General features: G+C 42.0%; 1 protein-coding gene across 2 annotated transcripts in view; it reads right to left on the bottom strand.

Annotated features, from left to right (window-relative positions):
• Nucleotides 1-27,618, bottom strand: part of MYO1E (myosin IE) — a 183,312-nt gene that overhangs the window by 154,444 nt on the left and 1,250 nt on the right. The gene's annotated exons all lie outside the window — the stretch shown is intronic.

The following is a 27,618-nucleotide window of genomic DNA, read 5'->3' as shown; positions in this document are numbered from 1 at the left end:
CACTTGAAACTACATTCAGACACTTCACTGGCAAGCGTGGGCCACTGTAGTATGAAATGTGATCCACCAAATGCCATCAGAATACAAGATTTGAAGCATATTGAAAGAAGCAAGTGACGATTCCACATCAGGAGAGCATGTTTTTTGCATCAGCAGCTCTGTGCTGAATATGAATAGTAAGAAAAGCCCACTTGGTTCTGTGTCAAGGGCTGCGTTTCGGGTGTCCCACGCACATGCCACATGATGCTCAGGGCTGGAAAAGTGGAAGGGACCTGGCCAGGCTCACTCCCAGGTCTCTTTGAAGTGCAGCACCTGTTTTTCCGAGCTACTTTTCCTAGGCTAGGATGGACTTGCACTTAAAATATATATACACTTCTTGCCTCAGAGAATAGCCACTGCTAAGCAGCCTGCGTATTTATTTATCGATAAACATTGGCAGACATGATGGGGGGCGGGGGAGAACTAAGAAATTCAAATGACTCCCACTGAGAACTGTGGGAAAGAACCTTTATCATTTGAAACTGTGCGTGGCCCTCACTAACATGAGGAATGTTAGGAGTGTCACTTAGGTTGCAGTGCTGTTTGCTCACAGGCCTCCGATGCCTTTGCAGGTGATAACCTCCTGGTTGCGTGGTGTGGGGACCTCTCTGGTCACGCAGAAGGACCGTCCTGCAGTGACTCCTATTGCTTCTCCTCTCCTCTGCTTCACTCAGCAAATACCAAAAGCAAAAGACAATCTTAAAGCTTTTCCCTGGATTAAAAAAAAATTTGTTCAATGGTTATGTTCTTTTAAATCTAGACCTCAGAATGCCATGACAAGTATCTTTTATTTTTAAAATATGTGTTTCTAACAGACTTGAATTTTGGACACCTGTTGGACCATCTGGAACAGCGGTTCTCAGCCTGTGGGTCGCCTTTCACAGGGGTCGCCTAAGACCATCCTGCATATCAGATATTTACATTACGATTTATAACAGTAGCAACATTACAGTTATGAAGTAGCAACGAAAATAATTTTATGGTTGGGTCACAACATGAGAAACTGTATTCAAAGGGCCAGAAGGTTGAGAACCACTGATCTGGAAAATCCTGTGGTACATCCAGTAATCCATGCGGCCCTAAGAACCCCCTGGGTTTTTTTTGTTTTGTTTTTATAAATAGATTTTTATTGATTTCAAAAAGGAAGGGAGAGGGAGAGAGATAGTAACATCAATGATGAGAGAGAATCATTGATTAGCTGCCTCCTGCATGCCCCACACTGGGGTTCAAGCCAGCAACCTCGGCATGTGCCCTGACCAGGAATCAAACCATGAGCTTCTGGTTCATAGGTTGACACTCAACCACTGAGCCACACCGGTTGGGCAGAACCCCCTATTTTAAAGCAAATCTGTTTCCTTATGGTTATTAAATTATTTACAGTGTACAATACACTTCCAGGTACTTTATTTGATTTGATCCTTATAACAACTCCAGTAGGTGATTTATTATTATGAATATTGCAAACATTTCCACTACATATGTGAAAAGGGAGGAAACTGCTCTAAAATTATAAGAGCCAGCATTCAGACCAGGCTCCATATTACACATTTTCACTGAATAGTTTTAAAGTTACAACCAAATTGAGTTTACTACAAATATGAGAATAAAACCCATAAAGGCAAGCAACTATCATGAAATGAACTTTGTAGAGCTGCATTAACCATATCTACAAATGGTGAGCTTGATTCTGATCTTTCTAAACATGAACGTCCAACAGATATAATTTCTATCGTGTAAAGCACATGGTTTAATTCTGCTCTACTATTTCACATTTGGCAGAAAATAGAGCTTTAGCCTGCAGCATCAGACTTAAAAGATCATTGAAACTGCCATAGATTAAAATATCTTGCTCAGAAAATTCCTATAGGACAAGGTAAAACCCAAGGTTGGAAACATCTTCATGTAACTACAAGACCAATAAATCACTTACACACACTCCCTACATTTCCCCATCCATGATGTGGCTAATGTGGTTAAATTAAGCTAGTATTTCCCTCCTACGCAACTGGGAAATGTCACCCAAGAGTGTAAATTAATCAAACTAAATCCTTCTGAAGGAAGTAAGCTTTGTGGTATTTGCAGATTCAGCTACTAGAGGTAACAAAAGTGGCCCCATAGCAACAATCGCATTGAGGCAAAGCCGATGGAATCATGTTTGGAAAACTTAGAAATTTGGTAGCCTCTTCCAATTACATTTGCATTTCTATTTTCTTTAACGGAATATATATATATGCCATGTAAGCTAGGTCAGTGTTGAAACCCTGCTTCTGCATCAGGGAGGAGTTGAAATACTTCACTCAGCACACAGTACATTCCTGACTCCCAGATCTGTGCCAAGCCAATTTTCTTTTTCAACCTGTTGGTTAGGGAGAGAACTATATTATCAGTCCGTGAAGGCAAATTGTCTGCTGAATGATGACGTGGGAAACAGACAATTGTTTCCTCTGTGGTCTCAGAACGCCTCCCCCTGAGCCTGCTCCATACAACACTGAGCCAGCCCTGCTCCCCAAGTGCCACCCAGGATGGTTGCTATAGGATCTCAGGAGCGTGGGAGCTGGTAACCACCCAGCCTGCCGACCAGGAAAAGACAATAGGGGAGTTTCAAGCCTCTGAAACCTGTAACCACTTCCCTCTGGCAGGAGGAGCAGGTTTCCACAAACCGCTGTGGCTAGAAATTTAGGATGGTGTGAGATAAACTGTGCAGGAGGACCGAAGGCAGGAGGGAAGCTACCAACATTTCATCAGCATTTTAAAATACACACTTAGCCTTGGACAGTGTGCTAAGTGGTTAGAGCAGCGGTTCTCAACCTGTGGGTCACGACCCCTTTGGCGGTCGAACGACCCTTTCACAGGGGTCGCCTAAGATCATCCTGCATATCAGATATTTACATGACGATTCATAACAGTAGCAACATTACAGTTATGAAGTAGCAACGAAAATAATTTTATGGTTGGGTCACAACATGAGGAACTGTATTTAAAGGGGCAGAAGGTTGTGAACCACTGGGTTAGAGTGTCCACCCACAAACTAAAGGGTCTCGGGTTCAATCCCAAGTCAAAGGCACATACCTGGGTTGCAGGTTCTATCCCTGGCCCCAGTAGGGGCAAGTTCGGGAGGCAACCAATCTTTCTCCCTCTCTGTCCCCTCCTCCCTCCGTCCCTTCCACTCTAAAAATCAATGGAAAAAATATCCTCGGGTGAGGATTAACAAAAAATAAATAAATAAAATACACACGTAGTTAATAAAGACAGCACCCTATAAAGATGTCAATAACACTTAAGTTTATCAGTGAAATTAATCTTTAGTTTTCTTGTGCCTTCCTTGTCCAGCGTTTTAAATTGAGGTTTACTAACCTCATAGAAAGAAACTCAAAATCTTCTTTTCTCTGCTCTGAAACTACTTATTAGAAAAAAACTTTATCTCTGAGAAGTGTTGCAGAACTCAGGAGGAAAGCCATTTTGACATCTCCATCCACTTGAGTATAAACCCAGTAAAGAAATATATATGAGTACTAAATCCAAAGATCCTAAAAAAATATCAGTTCCAGGAATTCCTAGTCGTTTCTATCTTAAGAAGTCTCTGTTATTTTCTCCTCCCCTTACTCCTCCCAGTAACGACAAACAGGTATTCTAGTTCATGGAGTGAACCAGAATGCCACAGTCCCTTCATAGTCAGTTCAATGAGATTTTTAATTCTGTGGGTAGCAACATGATAGTTATTAAATCATAAGGGAAAGGTATAAAAATATTTTCAAAAGAAATGTTATTAAAAAGATGCCATTAGAAGTAGAATCAGAAGTTATAAAATGCAAGTAATAAACTTAGTAAGAAACGTGAAAGAACTGTGTAAGGAAAAGCATAATTAATTGTCTTGCAGGTCCTAGAGAGGAGAGCTGATGGGATGGCAGATAAAAGACTCCGTTATAAAAATGTTCCCCTTCTCAAAGGGCTCTACAGAGTCTACCCAATGGCAATCTACGCGCTAAAGAAATTCTGTGTCGGAACTTCGACACTGATTCTAAATTTTTTCTGAAATTGTAAAGGAATATGAGTTGCCAAGAACTCATTTTAAAAGGAATATAACTAGGGAGGTCTTGCCCAAACAAATATAAAAACATTCTAAAACTAGAATATTACACAGTATAGTATTGATAACTGGTCCAGGAATAGAGAAAAGAATCAATGGATTTGGGCGAGGCCAGAAACATATTAGAGACGTAAATTTAGTGTAGGATAAAAGCAGCACTTTAAAACAGAAGATTATTTACTAAAACATTTTTAGGACCATTTGGAAAAAGTCATGTGATGTAGGTCCCTCACACCAGAAAAATAAATTTCAGATGGTATAAGAAGCTAAATTTTAAAAATTACATAAAAGTTGTAGAGAAAATAGGTATATGATTCCAGCCACGTACCACTTAACAATGGGGATACATTCTGAGAAATGCATCGTTAGGCAATGTTGTCGGTGTGCGAGCATCTCGGAATACACTTCACAAACCTAGATGGTATGGCTTACACACCTAGCTACTCCCCTAGGCTGCATGGGATGGATGGCCTATTATTCCTGGGCTACAAGCCTGTACAGCATGTAACTGCACAAAATATGAGATTAAATCAAGCTCAAGAGAAATGATGCAATCAAGAGATGCAATAAACATGAGAGGTATGAGGCTGCTGCTGGCATAACACAGCAAACTGCTTACAGCAATTTTTTTTTTTTTTTAAGGAGAAAGAGTACACTCTAAAACAGGAGTGAGGAATATCTGGCCTATGGGCTGGGCCAGTGGTCGGCAAACTGCGGCTCGCGAGCCACATGCAGCTCTTTGGCCCCTTGAGTGTGGCTCTTCCACAAAATACCACGTGCGGGCGCGCATATACAGTGCGATTGAAACTTCGTGGCCCATGCGCAGAAGTCAGTATTTTGTGGAAGAGCCACACTCAAGAGGCCAAAGAGCCGCATGTGACTCGCGAGCCGCAGTTTGCCGACCATTGGGCAGGGCCATATAAGGCCCAAGAAATCATTTGGTCTGGTCCTGCCAAGACATTAGGAGTGAGTAAATTAAATGTTTGACCAAATATAGCAGGCTAATTTTTATTTTTAGGTAATCCTCACCCGAGGATTATTTTTCCATTGATTTTTAGAGAGAGTAGAAAGGAAAGGGAGAGACACAGAGAGAGAAACATCAATGAGAGAGAGACACATTGACTGGTTGCCTCCCCGCAGGCACCCCAATCAGGGCCAGAGATTGAGCCTGCAACGGAGGTACGTGCCCTTGACTGGAATTGAACCTGGGACCCTTCAATCCAAAGACTGATGCTCTATCCACTGAACCAAACCGGCTATAGCAGCAGACTAATTTTTAAGTTGATAATTTTGTATGGCCAGCAAATGATATATAAATATCTAAATGGCCCTTGGCAGAAAAAAGGTTCCCTACCCTTGCTCTAAAATGACAATAAATAGTACAGTAAATACATCAACCAATAACACAAATCATTTATTATCATCAAGTATGATGAACTCTACGTGATTGTAGGTACTGTAAGTACTTTTAAATGACTGGCAGCACAGTAGGTTTGTTTACGCCAGCATCTGCACAAACACGGGAGTACCGTGTAGGGCAGTGGTGGCGAACCTTTTGAGCTCGGCATGTCAGCATTTTGAAAAACCCTAACTTAACTCTGGTGCCGTGTCACATATAGAAATTTTTTGATATTTGTAACCATAGTAAAACAAAGACTTATATTTTTGATATTTATTTTATATATTTAAATGCCATTTAACAAAGAAAAATCAACCAAAAAAATGAGTTCGCGTGTCACCTCTGACATGCGTGTCATAGGTTCGCCATCACTGGTGTAGGGTTAGGACATTAGGATGGATATGTCACTGAGCGATAGGAACTTTTCAGCTCCATTATAAGCTCACTAAAGGCCTGGTGGACGAAATTTGTACACTCAGGAGGGTCCCTCAGCCCAGCCTGTGCCCTCTCGCAGTCTGGGAGCCCTTGGGGGATGTCCAACTAATGGCTTAGGCCCGCTCCCCACCAGTTGGACATCCTTAGCGCTGCTGTGAAGGTGGGAGGGGCTCCCACCACCGCCACTGTGCTCTCCAGCCATGAGCCTGGCTTCTGGCTGAGCAGCGCTCCCCCTGTGGGAGTGCACTAATCACCAGGGGCAGCTCCTGTGTTCCGCTGTTTGGTCGATTTGCATATTAGCCTTTTATTATATAGGATGGGATCACCCTCATATATTTGGTCTGTTGTTGATGGAAATATTATGTGCCTGAACATGATTTGGGGGTAAGAAAAACAACCTAGGAGAGACACACAAGAACCACTACTTATGACACAAGATCCGTGTCATTTTCAGTTCCACAGCTCTGTAGTGCAGTGGCTCTCAGCTATCCGTTTTCCCCCTGGAATCACCTGGAACCCATACAAAAAAAGAGATTTCTAAGCCTCATCCCAAACCTGCTGCCCAGGTGGACTGAGACCCGGCCATGCTGTGGAGGCCTCTAGTCCAGGGTACCCCACCAAAGTGGGGAGTGGACAGGGGGACTCAGGTGCAAGCGTTAGCCAGCTGCTCCAGCCTTGTCATGACCGAAGGCCCCCAGGAACAAGCGTTCCTCTTTTGTAAAGTCCCCTGGGAGCTAGTCTCCCTTTTACACAGAAGACTGCTGTATTAAACGAATACCCTCCGCTATACCTCTCTCCACACCTGCCAAAAAACCCCCAAACTCCAAAGTTCAGGGGTTTGCTGCAGCTTGGCAAAATGCATCCTGCTCAGCGCATGTGGTGTTACAGATGTTATGGCTCAGTCAGCCGTCCTTAAATATCCACTAAGGCAGCCTCTCAGGCCTGGCTGCTTTTAGGAACCACCCAGGAACTCTGGTCTCAGCTGGTCTAGGAGGGAGTCCAGGGATGGACTTTTTTAAAAAGCTCCTACAGGTGCTTCTACATTAGATTGAGAACACCGGCTAATGTCCAGGAACAACCCCCACTCTCTGGAGTCCCACATCTTAACGAGACAGAATCCTGATGGTTCTACCACAAGGTAGACCACGATGTATGAGGTAAGAGCGTTTCAAACGAGGTGCCGAGGACATGTGGAAGAGGAAGGCTTGTCTGACGGGATGGGGTTTTGTTGAGCCTAGATCTAAAATGCTATCTAAGACTTGGGCATGGAGGGAGGGCACCCAGGCAGAGGAGGGGGGAAAAGGAACCATTAGAAACCTTAGTTTGGTTAGTAATTGATTATTTCATTTTCCTCCTATAACTTCTCATGTAAGTAAACACACACACACACACACACACACACACACACATATATGCTTCCTTTTTATTTCTACTTGCCATTATAATTCTTTAAGTAATGGAATATTTTTTCCATTGCATGTGACATGGATATATAATCACACGTTCAGCATGCGCCAGCCGGGGGAAGGCAGCAATGGTTGTCTTTCCACACCCCCGGGGAATGCACCTCAAACAATCCACCGTATACAAAAGGGTAAACTGAACTCACTCTGTTCAGAAAGTTCAAATGCAATAAGACTACTTTAAATCACCCAATTAGGAGGAGGAGGAGAAATTTTGTTAAGAAGTTTTCAAACAGGCAAACTACCCTGCCCATATCCCATGGCTACATTGCTAATTCATTTCGGTCCGGGATTTCTCTTTGCCATTTTTTTCTCCCCAAACTAGGAGATGGGAAACTAGGAGATGGGAAAGTTTGAAGGTCAAGCAGAGATGTGTCTGTTTTCTTGAAACATTTCTAATCATACTTAATTGATTCCAATTTTCATGTATTTCCTTAACAGGCAACATGCAACTCAAAGACAACCTGTTAAAAGACTGGAGATAAATGGTATGGTTTCCCTAAAGTTTAGTGAGCCAGGATTTGAACAAGTTTGTTAGAAAAATGCTAATGTAGCCCTGGATGGGTGGCTCAGATAGTTGGGAGCATCATCCCTGTACACCAAGGGGTTTCGGGTGGATTCCCGGGTGGAGGACATATATAGGTTGTGGGTTGATCCACAGTTGGGGCATGTACAGGAGGCAACCAATCAATGTTTCACTCTCACATCAATGTGTTTCTCTCTTTTCTTTCTCTCTCTCTCTCTCTCTCTCTCTCTCTCTCCCAAATCAATAAAAACATATCCTATTGTGAGGAGTTTTTTTAATGCTAACATAGCATCTGTATTGGGGATAGCTGCCTCCATCTTTGGGGCAAGCCAGGAGAGCCAGAAGGAGCAGCCTCTAATACAAGCAGTGATAAGGTACTTATGGGTCTCAATGATGGATTCAAAGCATCTATAATGTTCTTATTAATACTCAAGGCAGCACCCTAGAATGCAGAATGGAAACTACTCTTCCTTTTTTTAAAGAATGAAATTGGCCCTGGCGTTGGCCCACGAAACTAAGGGTCTTAGATTAGATTCCAGTCAAGGGCATGCACCTGGGTTGCAGGTTCCCTGCTCTGGTTGGGGCGAGTATGGGAGGCAACCAATTGATGTGGCTCTCTCACATCTATGCTTCTCTCTCCCTTTCTCCTCCCCCCGTTCCACTCTCTCTAAAAAAAAAAAAAAATCAATGGAAAAGATGTCCTCCAGTGAGGATTAACCAAACAACACAACAAAAAACCCTCCCCTTCCCCCCCCCCCGTTCCCCTCTCTCTAAAAAAAAAAAAAAAAAAAAAATCAATGGAAAAGATGTCCTCCAGTGAGGATTAACCAAACAACAACAACAAAAAATGAAATTGAAGTACAGAGAGTTCAGTAATTTGTTCTACTCAGTTCCAGGAAACATGAGAGGGGGAAGCCTGTCCTGATCACTAGGCCCGCTCCAGCTCCCCACAGGGTGGGAGGGATCCACTAGTGTGTCTGCGGTGGCTCCTGACTCACCTTCACACCCTTGCTGCAGGACACACTGAGTTACAGGCATTAACTTCTATTCACTATGATAGTACTTGTAGAAATCGACAAAGGGATTGAACAGAAGGAAAAGAAGGGAGATAAAATTCAAAAGGACAAAGTTTGTAGCATCCATCATTCAATAAACCATAGATTATCCAAAAAGAAACCCAGCGGATACAGTCCTTGCCCCGAGCGACCATTGCATACCTGGGGGGAGGAGGAACCTGGTCCATAGCAACCACACAAGTTTATGGAAGAGCTGCTGAATGAGCAGGAATGAGGAGCATCTACAGGAATGTGGAAAGGCCAAAGGGAAAGATGGCAAATTCTGCAGAGTATAAAGAAATGTAAATCATTTGGACCTCAAGGGGCTTACATTTTCTCTGGGCAGTATGACTTATACACAATCAGATAACAATGCAAGATCACATATAATTAAGTACCAAATAAATAACTCTAGGACAAGGGCAAAGAAGGACTAATCTCAGTGAGCTAAATCAAAAGTTTCCAGGAAATGAGCCTTTTTTTGGACCTCAGAGGATCCTGATAAATGGCAAAAAAAGGAAGGGAAGTCCAGTCATGGAAAATGGCCTGACCAAGGGGTGTATTCCAGCCAGAATGTAAAACATCAGCATGAGAATCAGCTCATTCATTCATTCATTCATTCATTCAATATTTACTGAGAACCTATTGTGTGTGGGCACTAGGCCAGGATCTGACAGTGAGGACAAGGCATTCAGGCTGCCCTCATGGAGTTTACTTATTCCAGAAGGACTACTGGAGAGAGGCAGCTGGAACAGGGTTAATTGAGACAGTAACGCATTTTGGGTTTTAGTCTGTTCTTAGGAAAAGCTGAGTTTTTGAGTGATAGTGACAGGTACAAAGCTGTATTATGGGGAAGATGATTCAGGCAACGCTGTTTCTGTGAATTACAGGGGAAGAGAATGAAAATCACTTAAGAACTCTTGTGATGGTCCCAGTGAAAAACAATGCAGATCCAAACTAGGGTAACAGCTGTGAAAGGGAAGGGAGACACTGTGAGGACATACTCATGGGGCTTGGGAGCCAACAGGAGTCTGGAGGAAGGAGGATGACAGACAGGACCCTGAAGCCCACAGCCTAAATGGCAGGGGGAATTCTAGAAGGAAAACGAGTTAGGAGTAGAAGGCAACGCACTTTCTCCAGTCCTGGTACTGGAATGTTCTGGAGGTTGGGCTCTTTTCAATGCCCTTCTGTATTTCCAGGCTATTGATATTCTCCTGTCTGGACCACTTTCTTCCTTCTCCACCCCGACAAAATCTACTCTTGGCTACTTGAAGAAGACTCAACAGAGGAGTTCACAGTGAGGTGTTATTAACTGAGAAGCAAGCAGCCTTTTATGAAGAACAATGCAGTAGCTCAGCGGGATCAGTAACAGTAGAAGCTTGGCATCAAGGCAGTCATGGAGGAGACATTCTGGGTCAGAGCTTTCCAAGCACACTGCAGACAGCCACCTATCCCAGGCCTCTGGTTAAGGACAGCTGACCCCAGAATTGCCTGGGAAAAAACTCTCTCAATCCCACTCCTGGACTTCGATTTTGTTTGGGCAGCATAATTGGAGATGATTGATTGGTTGCATCCCTCAAAGCACAGAATGCTTAGTTGCATCCCTGTCCCTGGAAGATGACATCCGGGAGGACAACCATCAGACTCTGGGGACATGTTTAGAGCCGTGTCACCTTGCTTGGACCACAGCGTTTCTGTGCACTAGTGCTTTGCAATCAATCACCTGGGGATCTTGTTCAAATGCAGATTCAGAATCAGTAGGTCTGAGGTGGAGCCTGAGTTCTGCAGCTGTAATAACATCCCAGGTGGTGTCCATGCTGCTAGCCCACGGACCCACACTTGAATACGGATGTGCCTGGGAACAGACAGCTTCTCTCCAAAGCAGACCTTAGGTTCAGGTGACACTGAACTTAAATCCCTCCGCTGCCACTTTTCAGATGGATGACTTAGAGTAGGTCACCTAACTCATGTATTGTTTCTTCATCTGCAAACCAAGGAAAATGATACCGACCACTAAGAAAGTACAAATGCTGGATAATGCAGACTGGGTGCTTGGTCACTGGTTAATTCCAATAGCAGATTCTCTTCTCCTCAACAGGGTGGAAAACTGTTAAATTCACAGAAACATACCTCCCTCTACCACAGGCTAAGGTCTCCAGAGGAAATTATGAAGAATGCAAAGCACAGAACGCCCGTAGGAAGTGGAGAGGCTACCTGGCGGGTGTAGCTCAGTTGGCTCAGTTGGTTGAACATCATCCCATGCACCGAAAGGTCACCAGATTCCCAGTCAAGGCACATACCCAGGTAATGGGTCAGGTCATGTATGGGAGGCAATGAGTGGATGTTTCTCTTTCTCTCTCTTTCTCTCTCAAATCAATAAAAACGTATTTTTAAAAGAAAAGAAGTGGAGAAGCCATTGAAAACGCTTTACCATCATGTAGCCCTGCTTAATTACAAACATGATAAAAAATAGCATCACCCTGTCGTTCTCTGAGTGATTTATAACATTGAGATCTACTACATGATTTCCCAGCTGTAAACTTCCCAAACTCCAGTTGGCAGGAAAAGGAGGGCAGTGTATCTAGATTTAACAAACACCAGTGTATTCAAGCTTCTCCAACCTTCACATTTCCCCTTCCCAAAAGTCAGATCTACCCCACCCCCATCGAGAACTACTGTCCTAGTGCATTATAAGCTCTTTGATCTAAAATGTGTCACTGACTGAACTTATACAAATGCATTTACTACACGAACCAGAATACTCTTACACTTGGATTCTTTGTCATAGGTGAAAAAACAAACCTACATTTTCTAAAGCAAACCACAGCTCTGTAAATGCATAGTTTTTGTCAGACTACCTTTCAACATTCTCTTGCATGCATTAATCTTTTCACCCTGAAAACTAAAGTATGTGAGCCAAGTGAATGTAACTGCAGAAATACCAGGCTCCAAAATAATCGACAGTTTATTGTAATAGAGTGTATATGACCTTTTTTTAAAATCCTCTCCCTTTCACTTTCTCCATCCCAAGCCCAGAAAAACTCCTGCTTAGAGAAAGCCACACTGATCACTAAGGGCTAACCACCCTTTCAAAAAAAAAAGCATTAAGAGCACACATTAAGAGCCATTCAAAACCAAAAGAAATGTCCTGACAGTGGAAATAAGTTCTGCTCTCTCTCAATGCAAATGAAGCTACTGGAACTGGTGAGGGGGCAGGATCCACAAAACAATTAAGCTATTAGCAAGTCTCCTTGGAAATAATCTGGCCTTTGGAGAGCAAAACCAGACCTCACTTGGGCAGGTGAGTGGTGAGACTGCTGAAGGAAAAACCAGGCGGTAAGTCTCCTCTTCAAAATAGTGCAGATTTAAACTTTGTCAGGAAATGTTACATTCTGAAGGTCCACATGCTGGAAAAGGAAAACCTCATCGATCTTTCTGTTTTCTTATCTATGGGGGTCCACAATGAATAATAATAATAATAATACCCCTACTAAAGTTCACACCTGATTTGGAAGGGCTCCATTTGGTGTTGGGAACTTTCATTGGAAAGGGTCCGGGGAATTTTGTTTCCATTTTGCCTGGAGAGCTGCACCACCCCTTGAGGGGACAAACTGGGACGCGTTGTGTGGTCTCAGCCAGTCGCTTGGCCTCCCCAGGTCTCCATGGCAGGAGGGCTGGGATAAAGGGAGCGAGAGTCAGCTGCAGAAGCCATTGCAGCCCCCCAGCTTCCCTCGGCAGTGTCTGCCTTTGCAGGAGCTGAGCTGAGCTTGCTATTATCCGGTTCTATTAAAAGAAAACTCAAAAGGAAGCTCTCCTGGTTTTATGTGAGGGGGCTATTTTTATCTTTGAAAAACATTTCCAGTTTACAATTAGTTAACTGCCTGCTTTAATCCGCCCGCTCTCATCAATCACTCATTCACGGGAGGCTGCATTGCTACAACCCAGTTGCATTGGGAGGTTTTCAGACCTCCCAGGGGAAGTTTGGTTCAATTCAATGAAATCCCACATGCACTAGGTGATGGAAACACAAAAAACAAGAATAACAAAGTGTCCCCTAGTTTACAGCCTACTAGGACAGAATAATAAGCACATATTTAATGAATTAAAATCACTCAAAAGCCTCCCATTGGCAAGAAGACCCCAACTTACCTTGCCTGTCCCAACTTCTCCATTCCTGGTCTGCAAGCCACTCAAAATTCCTCACTGAAATGCTCTAACTGATGCATATCTTTCTGACCCCACGGGTTACCTGGACTTCTCCCCTTCCCTCACATTGGAGGCCATTTGTTTTACACTTTGGAGAACCCAGAATCCTCACCCATCTGTTACAGAATAGTAAGCAGCTAGGAAAATACCAGGACAAGCAGAATAGGGAAACTAAGACAGATAGTTAAACAGCAGTTTGCAGCCACCTAGTAAATCCATCTTCCCCAAACCAAGGAACTTAAAGTAAATGGTTTGCACTTCTCCCCAACCAGAGGGTAAACAAATCACCCTACTCAGGGAGACAAATAGAAATCCAATTAAGTGCCTTTTGCCAACCACACCCAAGGACAGACAAATTAAGAGAATAAATCTCATTATGATACATCAGCATAAAGCTAATGATCTGCCCCAAGACCTCCTCTAAATGCTCAGCCTTTAAAACCCCTGCAAATGAAGGTCCCAGCTCTCTCTCCTTCCAGGGAACATGCTCACGCTATCCCCCTCCCCTGCCCCTTCCCCCACAGGCACGTAGCCCCTAACATCCAATGGATCCATGAGACTTGCAACCAGGGGAGCAATGGGCAGCGGCCGCTCATCCCAGGCAAACCCCCTGAATCTGTCTCCAAGACCCCCTTTCTCTGACTTCCCAGTGAGCTAAGACAGTGCAGCCTGGGCTCTCCTGTTGCTTCTTCTATCTCCTTCCTTGTTTCACTCTCCTAAGTATATTTTTGTTGCAGTCAATAAATTTTTGCTTGCTTTTCTGCACTTCGTCTCTTGATTGAAATCTTTCTTTGAGGAAGACAAGAACCGAGGTCTCGTCATCTTCCCAGTAACACATCCACCTGGAGCTGAGCTTGGAAAACTCTCCAAAAAAACTCCAAAAGTGCACATTTGCCCATTTGGTTAGTTGATGGGTTCCAGTACAAATATTTCCCAGGACGGTTTGAATTTACCAGCATTTGGATTTCCTGTGAATTTTAAAGATCTGAATTCAACCTGTCATCCAAAACCACCTACAATTAAAAAAAAGCAAAACCCTATGGTCTGCTTAAAAAAAAATCCCATTTCTCTCGGTTGCTTCTTCTATCTATTATCTCTGCCTATTTCTTAAATACCCATACTTGTGAAAATATCCATACTTGGGAGAACTATCTTTCTTCACAGATTCTAAGAGAGTTGGGGTGCTGGTTTCAACAGTATGGCCGGCCGATGAGTGAAAAAGGCACGATGATGGGCAGACGGATGGACCCTCCTGCCTTACGTGAAAGAGCAGCTTGGCTTTCAGGTGCCCTTTTAAGTATCTCTATTCCTCTGTCCTCACCATTCCATCTCTCCAAAGGGCAGGCTGACTGAAGTGAGGAGTGACAGCCACATCAGAGGACTACATCATTCCCACTAAAATCAAAGGCTCCAGTGACATTTGAATCACAGGGCGCTTTGACTGATCCACTCCTTGCCTGTTTCACTCCATGAGCGGAGTAAGCAAGCACAGCAGGTTCCTGGAGTGGGTTTTCAGAGAGCTTCTTTGTCACAGGTGACAGAGTGCTTCTCTGTGTAGGCAGTTCCGCACTCTACTTTTGTCCCTCAAGATAGAGACCTGGGGGCAGTTTTAAAGAAGGTACACACATAGCAGAAGGAAATGCAAGCATTTTCCCCTCCAGGATGCTTGAAAAATAGTTCTGTATACTTAGTATGGCAAGTCACAGTACAGGCAGGTGGGATGTAAAATGAACAAGAAAGGACTCCACCTGAAAAGTAACTGATCCGAAGGGAAGATGAAATGGGCATAAACAATCCTAAAATCTTCCCACATGAAGAGCCAGGGGATTTCAGAAAAACTCCCAACTATGAGACTCAAGCAGGTGCAACTGGGTCTGGCCTAAAAGGGCAATTAGAGCGTTGGGATAAGGGAGAGGAAGGAATTGAGGGCAGCCAGGCATTAGCTAAAGGTGAGAACACCCAAGCCTATAAGGGACACAACAAATAGTTGAACTTGGCCAGACGATCTAGGTGAGAGAAAAGTAAAAGGGTAGATTGAAGTCACATTGCAGAGATGGAATGCACAGGAATCAGCAGGTGGTGAATCTTGCAATTCACTACATTTTATATCTAGAGTATATAAAGTACAACTTTGCCAACTGACACTGAAATACAACTGGTGCAAAAACTGAAGACTTTGATTCATAGCCTCTAGGAACAAACAGTGCCTTATTGACTCTGTAGAACAGATAGCATGTGACACACCGCCACCCCAAACTCACAGGAGAGGTGCTATGCAGGGTTCCGAGGAGGAGGAGAAAGAGGACTCGCCTTCTCTTGGCAGCCTTAATTTTACAGCCTCAATTCTGAACAGGTGCAAACTATTTTTCCTGCGTTCTCCCATCCTCCCACTTACCCCTCCTGCTTCTAGAACAGTGGTTCTCAACTTTGGCTGCACATTAGAATCACCTGGGAATCTTTTTAAACTCCTGATCAGGCCCAGAAATCAGGATTTTAAAAAGATTCCCAGGTGATTCTAATGTGCAGCCAAGGTTGAGAACCACTGTTCTAGAAGGACATGAGCCCTGTGGGAAAGAACAGAATGCTAGATAGATGGAGGATGTAGTTGGGGCTTGGAGCAGGGGAGAGAAAGAGCTAGAGGGTGGGATATAAAATGAAGAAGAAACTATCCCAGTTCCATATTTTATTCTACATCCCAAGCCCTAGTCCTGGGTAATATAAACAGAGCATAGAAATCTGCTCCAGAACCCAGCAATTTTTTATTGTGTCTTCAATTAGTAAATACTAATTTTACACTTAAATAACAATAAGTCCTCACCGGGGAAATGAGATTTCAATTATTTAAAAAGTTAAAACCTTATGCCCTTGATTTATATTTGAAGTCTGTATTAGATGTATTCCTCTTTGTCATCAGAAGAGAATATAAAAATGTAATAAATCTAAGACCAATGCTGTGACTCTGTTTTTATGCTTTATTATTATTATTCTGAAAAATCAAGTTAGTTGTCAACAAATAATACCCATCATTACCTCATGGTAACTTATATTGGTTTAGTGTCTCTGGGAATCTTACAAAAAATGATTTTAACTTACTGCTTTCAACCTCCCTTCTCTCTAATGCTTTATTGTGTTTGATTTTCAAATATTTCCAGCAAAAGCAGATTAAGGACCAAGATCCCTGGACTGTGGGTCAAGAGACTTGTATTCTAGGGTCACCTCTTCTATTAACGTTCCAGGTGAGCTTAGTTAGGCTAGATTCTCTGGACCTTTGAGAGTCATTCGGTGAGGCCATAGACCACACTGGGGATTTCTGAATCTTCTTCCCAGGAAAAAATGCACACATGAAACAGACACAAACTTCAGTTTACAATTTCATAGAAACGCCCAAGTAATTTCTGTGGTATTCCTCATCTTGACATTCTGTGTTCAAGGTATCTGATCGCTGAAAGAAATACAGTGGGGCCTTGACTTACGAGTGTCCCGACTAACGAGTTTTTTGAGATACCAACTGTCTCTCTGCCTATTTTTTGCATTGAGTTGATAGAGTAATTTGAGTTAACGAGCTCCTTAACGAGCTCGGTCTCGGAACGAATTAAACTCATAAGTCAAGGCCCCACTGTAAGTATTATTTGTATAGCTATCACCATGATACAGGTAGGCATGAGAAGAAATGAAGAGATCAATAACCACGAACTGGTTCTATCTATCATTCCTAAAGGCAGTGCCTGAGTAGAGCTGGGACTGTAGAGGGGGGAGCCATCCCTGTCCCACACACCAAGACAACAGATGTTAAGATATCAGTGCCAGAGACTCCTGTGGATGAGAATACACCAAGCTTTAAGAAGTCCACCCAGTGACTAAAGATATCTACATTATTCTGTAAAACAAAGCCTTTACTGTTAAAAGTCAAAGGGAAGCTACTTGCTTTGATTCTCCAAGACACGCCCCTTTTTCCTGCCCAAAGAGTAGTTACAGCCAAGAGCTAAGTCTTGCTTTATTTAAAAGCCAATGTAATACAGACATAGGATGAAATGATATGATATCTAGGATTTGCTTCTAAATAAAACAAGGGAAGGTGAGAAGAGAGAAAACAAGATTGGAACCATTATATGCCAACAAATTAGACAACCCAGAAGAAATGGATAAATTTCTGGAAATATGCAACCTACCAAGACTGGATCATAAAGAAATAGAAAGTATGAACAGACTGATTACTAGTAAGGAGATTGAGTCACTAATCAAAAACCTCCCAATAAAGTCCAGAAACAGATGGCTCCAGTGGTGAATTTTCTACCAAATATTTAAAGAAGTAATGCCAATCTTTCTCAGACCCTTCCAAAAAACAGAAGAGGAGGGAGCACTTCCAAACTCATTTTACAAGGCCAGCATTACCCTGACACCAAAACCAGACAAGGACACTATAAGAAAATCACAGGCCAACATTCCTGATAAACATAGATGCAAAAATTCTCAACAAAACACTAGCAAACTGAATTCAATAAGACATTAAAAGGATCATAAACCATAATCAAGTGGGATTTATTCCAGGTATGCAAGGATGGCTCAACATCCACAAATCAATCAATGTGATGCACCACATAACAAAATGGAGAAAATAAGATTGGCCATGAGTTTTCAATTATCAAAGTTGGGGGATGAGTTTTCTTCCCATTTGTCGAACATTAGTCTTTTATTTTTCCCCCCATTTAGAAAGTGAGGAGAAAGTCAAACTGAAATATCCATAGGTTAATGGATTTTTTGAGACCTGAACACAAAACTAAATTAATCCTATTCAATTTACGTTTTGTTGAGAAGCCCACAGATAGCACAGAATATGGAATTGACACAGTGTTATTTTAAGAACCAACCATCTTACAGTCCAAAAGAGATGACTTTCAATCAAGACAAAAAAAAGTATTTTTGTGTGAGAAGAATGTCTTTCTCCACATAAACAGCTCAGTGCTGGCTGAAAAGGCGGAACTGGGCAACGAGCAGTATTGTCCCCACCTGTTCCAACAGTATTATTCCACCCTTATGTCCAACAGGCCATCTAGCCCAGTCTTGTTGGGCATGATTCACTGCTCTCCCAGTTTGGACTTAATTATAAAATGTTTGTTATTTTCACAAAGCTCTCATTAACAGATAGAAATGAATTTTCTTCTTTTTGTTTGCTTCTGCTTTTACCTTTTTCCTAACAAAAATAGCTATTTAAAAATCATAATGAGTCAACAATAAAAAATAAACTTAAAAAAAATAAAATAAAAATCATACTGAGTCTCCATTTTGTAATTTTAAAAAAACCTGCAGTTCCAATTTCTCACTCTTTGGGAAAACAGCAATGTACATATCAGGATCCATGGGGGCTTCTGTTATACACAGGGGTTCAGAGGGTCAGCCCGGAAAAACTGGTGCTGACACTGAATCTATCTATTCCTGCTTCGATGTATTCACCCAATTAAGGCAAACTGAAAGAGAAAGCTGTGGGTGGGCACCTGTATCTGAGCCCCCGGGTAGTGTTCTCCTGTGTGATTTGCTATGGCCAATGGGACAATAGCAAGCAGAGGTTTAAAAGATGCGTGTGCACTGGCATTTGCTTTCTCTTTTGCTATGCTTGGGAACCCTGTGACCACTGCTAAGTAAACAAACCAGGACTAGCCTATTGTAACAGGAGATACACAGCCAAGTCATCTCTATTGTGCCAACTGAAATTGCACCAACTATCAGACATGTGAGTGAAGTCATCCTAGATCCTCCATTCCCAGCCAAGCCACCAGTGACCACAGGGATCTGATGAGTCAGTCCAGCCCAGAACTGTCCAGTTGATGCACAAAATCATAAGAAATAATAAATATGTATTAGTTAAGTCACCCAGTTTGCATTGTTATACCAAAAGCTAACAGACACAACAGGGTAAGAAAAGATGACTAAAAGATGCTAAGATGTACTGAACCTCCTGGGGAGTAATCACTAACGACACTTTATGTAACACTCAATGGAACTTAACTATTGGTTTGATTATTCTCAACTCCCAATACAATGTGACATAGATCCAAAATTAAACATATTCCCTAATATTCATCTCAAGACAATATTTGCTACTTTTGGAAGAATACTGCATGGGCTTTGGAAGTTTATGAACCTCCTAAAATTATATGAAGAATTGTATGTTTATGTGTATTTTTTCTTAATTGGAAAAAGATGTTAAAACTATGGAGAATATCGTAAATGTCTATGTTCACAATGCCCAGAATTAATGATACTATTTTATCACAGGTGCTTTGGAATGTTTATATATAAAGCAATTAAAACATTACTGATAACATTAAAGTCAGTCCACCGACTGGTCCTCTTGCTTTCCTCCTCCCCCCTTCAGCAGCTTGAACTGGGCATCTTTCTAGTCCACTGATTTATATTTTGAAAAGAATATATACATAAATATATATGAATATACATATATATCCCCAAACAATATATACAGTCTTTTTTTTGTGTGTTTTTAAGTTGTTTTTAGTCTTTTATTTACAATTTTTTTCAATTACAGTTTACATTCAATATTATTTTGTATTAGCTTCAGGTACAGCATAGTGATTACAATATTATTAACTATATTCACTATGCTGCACTTTACATCCCCGTGACTTTTTTTGTAACTACTAATCTGTACTTCTTAATCCCTTCACCTTTTTCACCCAGTTTCCCGACCCCCTCCCCTAAATTTTTTCTTAAATGGTTTTATATTATATGTATCTTTCTATAACTTGCTTCTCACCAACCACTCCTTTTGTGAGATCTACCCATATCGATACTCTATTATCAATAAATCTCATCTTTATGAATTTCTCTACTGGTGGACATTTAGATTGTTCCTTGTTGTTTGTTTTTGCGATTGCAAACGTTGTCAAGGAACAGGTCAGGTCAATAGCTCCCAGCACGTCTTCAGAGGACCTCAGGACTCTGACAATCTGATTGTATCACTTTGCAGAGGTATTTCTGCATTAGCACATTCCCAAGTCTTGGAGGAAGCTGTCTTTACTTACACCCTAGGACAGCTCAATCAATGCTATTATTACATTCAAATCCAAAATTTCCCATTACAGAGGTCTGCATCTCCTTGGGGACACAAAAAACAAACTTATATTTTCTGTTGTTGTTGAAAATTCCTTAGAGTCAGACAATGATACTGTCCAAAACATGATGACCCATGTTAAATTTTGGTTCTACCCATCACTGTTACCAGGTAATACTATGCTAAGTTGCTGTCAACATCAAATGCTGGTCACACCAATTAAATTACTAAGATACTAATGATATGACATCCTATTTGTTTTCTGTCATGTATATATGGACTAAAGAACTGAATTTCTTGTGGTTATTTCATTTCCCTTATTTTCTATCTTTTAAATCTAATTGAGATTAAAAAAATCTTTCTAGCATGACTTCTGCTTTCATGCTTGTTTCCAGTGTGATGTCATCTAGTCCCAAAACTGATGTTCGAAGGTCCAAAACAAAGAAATTAAAATCTGGACCGTTACTAGTCATAATAGACTATGTTCTTAGGTCTAAATTATTCCACCCTGGTATTAGTAAGTAAAATGAGCTAAAATAGATGATTTTTTAAATCAAGCTTGCCTTCCCGTGGGAGTATATGAAATGATGAAGTGTTATACAGATACTTGGATTCAGAAATTTCAACTTTAGAAATAACTAATTGCTTTTGAAAGAGCATAAAGTTAGCAGGCTTGGTTTATGATATACAAGTTGTATGGCCCAGAGCAATTCTCTTTACCTGGCCACACTTTGTTGTTGTTTTTTTAACCTATAAAATGGCAACAAAAACCATCATTGGTGTAAGAATGAAATGAAATCACTTCTATGAAAACCTTCTGTTATCATTTCCCCAATAGCCTATGAGCGCATCATAAGCAGAGGCAGTACTTAAGTCATCTTGGATTCCCAGTGGTGCCATCATATTTGGTAAGAATGCTTACTAGTACATGTCAAGCATGTATGCTAACCTCCTGTGCAACTGCTCCGTCTTCTCCACTTTAGGGATCAAAGCTCTCCACCTCCAATCACTTGCGTTCTCTGACAAGACCACTCGTATTTGCCAAGCTGGAGCCAGAGGCTTGCGCACCCACTGGTGTCACATTTGCATGCCAACACCATAATCTAAGGGCAATACCAACAGTTCCCACCTCTGGGCCAGGACTTGGGAGTGTGTAGTGCACCCCAAGCCTGCCTGTCTTGCTCCAGACTCTACATCAAAGAAGGGCTCCAGGTCTGAGGACTGACAGGAGCAGCACATTACAGACCAGAGCAGTTCTAGTGGGAGCAGGAGGAACTCTTCCCAGCGCACAGCATCACACAATGACACTGTCCCAACAGGAGAGGTCTCTGTACAGTTATGATTCAGATTGGGTAATCGGGCAACATGGCATTATTATACCGCCACCAAAATGATAGAAATATGCTTACCAAGGAAAAGGATTTAAAAAATAAATGGGGAAATACAGAGCACAAATTGTTTATTTGTCCCATAATTATAAGTACATAAAATGATGTGTTTTGGATAGGCTAGAAGGAAACCCAAAGACATGAAAATAATACCATTAGGGTAGTGTTATTATGGGTGAATTATTCTGATTTACTTCTTATAATCTTTTAAAGTTAATATAGTAATGAATCAAAAATAGGTAGCAATCTTCCATCTCCAAGCAGGCATTTTTTAAAATCCCAGAAAGGCCCTGACGGGTTTGGCTTAGTGGATGGAGCGTCGGCCTGCGGACTGAAGGGTCCCAGGTTCGATTTCGGTCAAGGGCATGTACCTTGGTTGCAAGCACATCCCCAGTGGGGAGTGTGCAGGAGGCAGGTGATCGATGTTTCTCTCTCATCGATGTTTCTGACTCTCTATCCCTCTCCCTTCCTCTCTGTGAAAAATCAATGAAATGTACTTTTAAATAAATAAATAAATAAATAAATAAATAAAATCCCAGAAAGAAAATTACCTGGTCATGTTTAGACTCTACAGAAATAGACTCTAACCCACCATCATGGTTTGGGGGCAAAGCTTTTTTCGATTGCCATCAGAAAAACTGGATTCTGGCACCAGCTTGGCCAAAACCTAGCTCTGAGACTTGAGAAGTCATCTAACTCTTCTAGATCTCCGTGAAGTCAAGCAAAAGATTTAGGACAGAATTCTTAAGCTTGCTTCTGGGCTTTCTACAATGGAGTGTGTGTTTCACTTTCTACAATGTAGCATATGATCATAAAGTCCTGTGAATGAATTTTTAACAAGCACATCAGAACTCAGAACACACAAGAGAGTGTGGTCCCCTTCAGAGCAGTTCTTGTACTTGATCCTGGAAAGAGCCACCTCCTCTCTGGCCTCCACAGCCCGTTCTACACGATATTGCATATCTCCAGTAGGGCCCATTTTTCCTCCGTTGAGGCAGAATGTAACTTCTGGAAACAGCTCAGAAGAACCTGGTGCTAATTCTGGTGAGTACGATGATGATCAGGGTGGATACAAACACTTTAGGTCACAAAGGAAGTAAAAAAAAAGAAAAAAGAAAAAAAAAAGACCATTCTAAAGTGCTTTGAACAATGTTAATGACATTGTTCCCAGGTTGGCAACTCAGAAGGAGGGCTGATGGATGTACAGTGTAAGTTCCCCAGTTAGCCAAAGCCAATGTCACTATTTAGGGGAGATTCTTAGAGTTCTACTTCTCTCCTCAAGTGAAGCTGTCCTAAAGATATGTAAAAAAAAAAAAAAAGCAACAACAACAAAAAAAACTTTGCTAGGATGCCCCAAAACCTTTTGTCTCTGCCAAAATAAATTCTGAAGTTGAAACTCAAAACATAATTTGTTTACCATTATTACAGAATGTGCTTATAAGGCCAAGATGTTTATTTTTAATACCGTTGGCATTTAACCTTTTACCCCTAATTTGCTCTGTAAATATCAAGTCTCAGCAAGGTTAAAAAAAAATTAAAAACTCACCAAGGAGAAACTCATTTTAATCACATATTAATAAAAACATGCATCTTTGTAAAAACAAAATAGTAGATGGCTCAAACTTGGAAAATCACAACTGCGTGTAATTCTATATATCCCATTATGAAGTTCATAATACCTTGCACTTTTATAGAGGTTTCAAAATATTTCTGCTTTTTGAAGCTGATGAAAAGAGCCTTCATAAGTTCCTACTAAGTAATAAGACTCAACCCCCCTCAGGAAATGAAAAGCACTCCATGTTCTCTTTCATTTAGTCTCACATGAGTTCATGACATTAACACTAAGGAGCAAAAAGTCATATTTACCAAAATGCTCATTATCTAGTCCCAAGAATAGACCCCTGAAACAGACCTTGAATTCATGAGAATCAACTGGGAAAGGACTAATAAAGGAGGTGCACCATACAATATTGGGGGGGTAGTTTGGTATTGTCACTGGAAGAGGGAATTGATGGGTTAAGAAAGAGAAGTTCAATTTATAGCCACCACTCACAGAACTCTCTCACTGGTGTTTAGATGGCTGAATAGTAGCAGCTGGATGCTGATTTCCCCAGTTTCATAGCCAAGAGATTCCATAGGCCCAGGCACTAACTTGTTCTCAATGGAAACTCCGTGGGAAGGTGTGACTTTATCAATAAAAATCTAACACCATTTCTGGGTATGTGGCTAAAGTTTAGACGTTCCCGCAGGTGAGTGACAGGAAGGAAGCGCTGTGGTTCACAGGCCACCACTTTGAGATTTTCCGAATGGCTGCAAAGAGCTGGCCTGCAGGTGTTTGTCTGGCCTCTCAGTGATGATCGGAACACTTAAAAAAAAATGTGCCTTCTGGCATTAAAATCTGGATTTCCAGCTTCTCTTAAAAAAAAAGATGATTTGGTAATATGGTTGATGTAACTATGGCCTAGGTCACAGTGATGGCGAACCTTTTGAGCTCGGCGTGTCAGCATTTTGAAAAACCCTAACTTAACTCTGGTGCCGTGTCACATATAGAAATTTTTTGATATTTGCAACCATAGTAAAACAAAGACATATTTTTGATATTTATTTTATATATTTAAATGCCATTTAACAACAACAAAAAAATAAACCAAAAAAAATGAGTTTGTGTGTCACCTCTGACACGCGTGTCATAGGTTCGCCATCACTGGCCTAGGATCAAGTAATGGTGTCTCTTTAGATGGGTATATGTTCCATATTTACTCTCAGGAGGCCAACCTCACTCCATCAGAAACTATCCTGGCCTCTATAGACAGCTGAGTTTGCAACCACTGACAGCTGAAATCCTGGGCAAAACGGTGGCTTTCAGCTTCTGCAAATGTCTGCTTCCTCTACTTTTCCCTCCCTCTCCCTCCTTGCCTCCATCAAATCTTTTCTGCACTTTATCCCATTTCTTTTGTGTTTTTGTTTTGTTATTGTTGTTGTTAATCCTCACCAGAGGATATTTTTTCAATTGATTTTTGGAGTGAAAGGGAGGAAAAGAAAGAGGAAGGAAGAGAAACATCAATCTGAGAGATCCATTGATTGGTTGTCTCCCACACGTGCCCCAAATGGGGCGGGGGATCGAACCTGGTACGGTGGGAATTAAACCCAGGACCCAGAGGTGCACAGGCTCATGCTCTAACCACTTAGCAACACCAGCCAGGCACTTTATCCCATTTCTGTCTGGTTTTGTTTTGTCATATTGTGTTGTTTTGGCCAGGAAACTACTTAGCAATCTGATAAACTAATCAGTGGGGATGGACTAGGTTACATTCCCAAAAACACATATTTGAAATGGATTCCAGACTTTCTAAATACATGTCATGCCTTCAAGGCCCAAAGGAACTTACCTACCTTGTAGTCAGCTATCCATCAGATGTCTACTTTCATAGGTCTATTTCTGTGTGTAACATCTGCAGTTTACTCACAAGCAACATGCAAGTAAGGACAAGGAAACATATCTTGAACATATTCTGAGGAGATGGCCAATACCGATTACTCAAATATTTCAGGCTACCTAAGTCACAGAAGACCTATGAATCATCATTTCTAGGTCCAAAGTATACAGCAGAGTTATAGACACGGACTCCAGTCCTCAGCAGGCCACACTGGTCATGGCCACAAAAGCTTAGCTTCCTTTGTGGATGATGATAAAGCAAGATTCTAGGAAGGAAACCATAAGTTAAATTTAAAAATTTAATATGTTTTTTTAAATTGATTTCAGAGAGAGGAAGGGAGAGGGAGAAAGGGATAGAAACATCAGTGATGAGAGAAAATCACTGATTGGCTGCCTCCTGCATGCCCTACACTGGGGATGTAAATTAAACCGTGACCTCCTGGTTCATAGGTGATGCTCAACCACTGAGCCACACCAGCCGGGCTAAATTTAAAATTTTAAACCTGACTTTAAGTAAAGTCAAAAGAGATTGTCATACCCTCCTAACTAATGTACACAAAATTATAAAGACATCAGATTTTTTTCCCCCAGTTCTTCAAGTCTGCTAAAAATGTCTGTTGCCTCAGAGTAGTATTCTCGGTTTTCCAAAGATGGAGAAAAGTGTCCCAAAGTGAGTTTTCAGAAGGAAGATATCAGGTAAATATAAACTATATATTGTGTTCATACGTCAGAAAATGGCAGTCTTCCTCATGAGTCACAACTGCGTGAGTCTTGGTGGACAGCCTTCCTAATGGAGACCTGCCAGACTTCCTAAAAGGCCATGGAGACACACACACACACACACACACACACACACACCACAGCACAGGTGCCCTCCTTACAGCCCAGCCAAGGGCCTGATGAATTATATTCTCCACGCTAACCCTCAGCCACACCCTCGGAAGGCAATGCCCCGGCTCTTCCTGTTCAAAGCAGCTGGGGGATGCAGCTGGGCAGACCCAGAAAGATGTGAAGCCTCATTTGGCTCGAAGGGTCTTATATAAACATTAAAACGTCATAACGGAGGTTTCTTCCTATTTGAGAGGCTGATCTCTGTTCTAAGGCACCCTCACCCACCTAATGAACAAATGCAATGTTTCAAGCCAGCAAAGAAATGATTTGTTGAATTTTTGCCAGATTACTCTAGATCCAGTAGATGAAGCCACGGCAAATCTCCTATTTCAGGACAGCCAGCTGTTTCAACTTTTCTGTCAGGGAATCGTGGCCTCGGCAACCGTATCTGATGCACCGATAGTCTCCAGGCGGCCCACAACATGGCCATCTGTGCTGCTGGCTGGGAAGCCATCCACAGGTAAGTCCCACCTGTCCTCCCATAGACACGCTACACAATTCTGGAAACCACTCTCTTGCTCAACATCCTCCTCTGTATCCACATGCCCCATCACCTCCTTCACCAGCAATGGGGCCGAACTGAGCACCGCCTTCATGAAGTCACCAAAAAGAGGAGGCTAGACTAGTTTTTAGCCTGCCCAGCATGAAAAATAAGTTCACTAAGGGAAAGTTAATTTTCTCAGGGTACCACTCACTCAAGCATCTGAATTCAGTAAGATTCTTTAAGCTCTTTACAAAAAACACATTGATTTCTTTCTTTCTTTTTTTACAAATATTGAGCCATGGAAAATAATTATAGCAATTCTAAAGTACTAGGGCTATCATATTGCTTAAGTGGCCAATTAGGCGGTGGCCCAGTTAGGTAGCTCCACCCAGACACACACTCAGCTTAAGTAAATGGTTCTTCATAGGTGTTCCCAAAACAAGGTGGGGTAGACGTGCTTCTTAAACCCTACGACTGAGCGAGGAAATTTATTTGCAGATCAAGTGTCTTCTTAGGTAGGGGGCAAAGGTGGTATCATTTTGGACTATGTGGGAAAAAAATCTTTGCTCAAGGCTGACCTTTTAAATATGTTGTTGGTTTTTAATTATACTTTTGAACAAACCCAGCACTGGGCCAAGGGCTCCTTTTCGGTTTTGTATGCCGGTTCCGAAGGGGCCGAGCTACACGCCCCTCAGGCTGGTCACGCGGGGTAGTTAAATGAGCGCTGTCCTGGTTATCATTCTGACTTAGCTGCACTTTCAGTCATTAAAAACCAACCCAACCAGAAGAGGACCAGTCCGTCCACCTACGCAGGCTTATTCCAGTGTGGAAACGAGGAAGCCTTGCAGTAGAACCTGGTCGCCTTTCTTCCGATGGACCGCCAACCCCTTCAAAATCGAGCCCTGGCTTTTGTGCCTGGGAAAGTAAAGCACACCGAAGCCCCGGGGGTGCGGCTAAGGCTGTGGGGGCGGGGTGGCTAGGGCGGGGACTTGGGGCAAAGGAGGAAAAGTCATAATAAGTTAGAGAAAAAGCCGGCCACTTCCAGGTATTCCCCAAGTGCCAACGGAAAAGGAACAAAAAAACTCCACTTCCTCCTGTGCAAGCCGTTCACCAGACACCCGAAAAGGGCCGGTCACCTCTCAC

The sequence above is a fragment of the Myotis brandtii genome, unplaced genomic scaffold, assembly GCF_000412655.1.
Source record: "Myotis brandtii unplaced genomic scaffold, ASM41265v1 scaffold144, whole genome shotgun sequence".
NCBI lineage: Eukaryota > Metazoa > Chordata > Mammalia > Chiroptera > Vespertilionidae > Myotis > Myotis brandtii.
The sequence above is the reverse complement of the archived record's forward strand: the minus strand, read 5'-3'. Positions and strand labels throughout refer to the sequence as shown.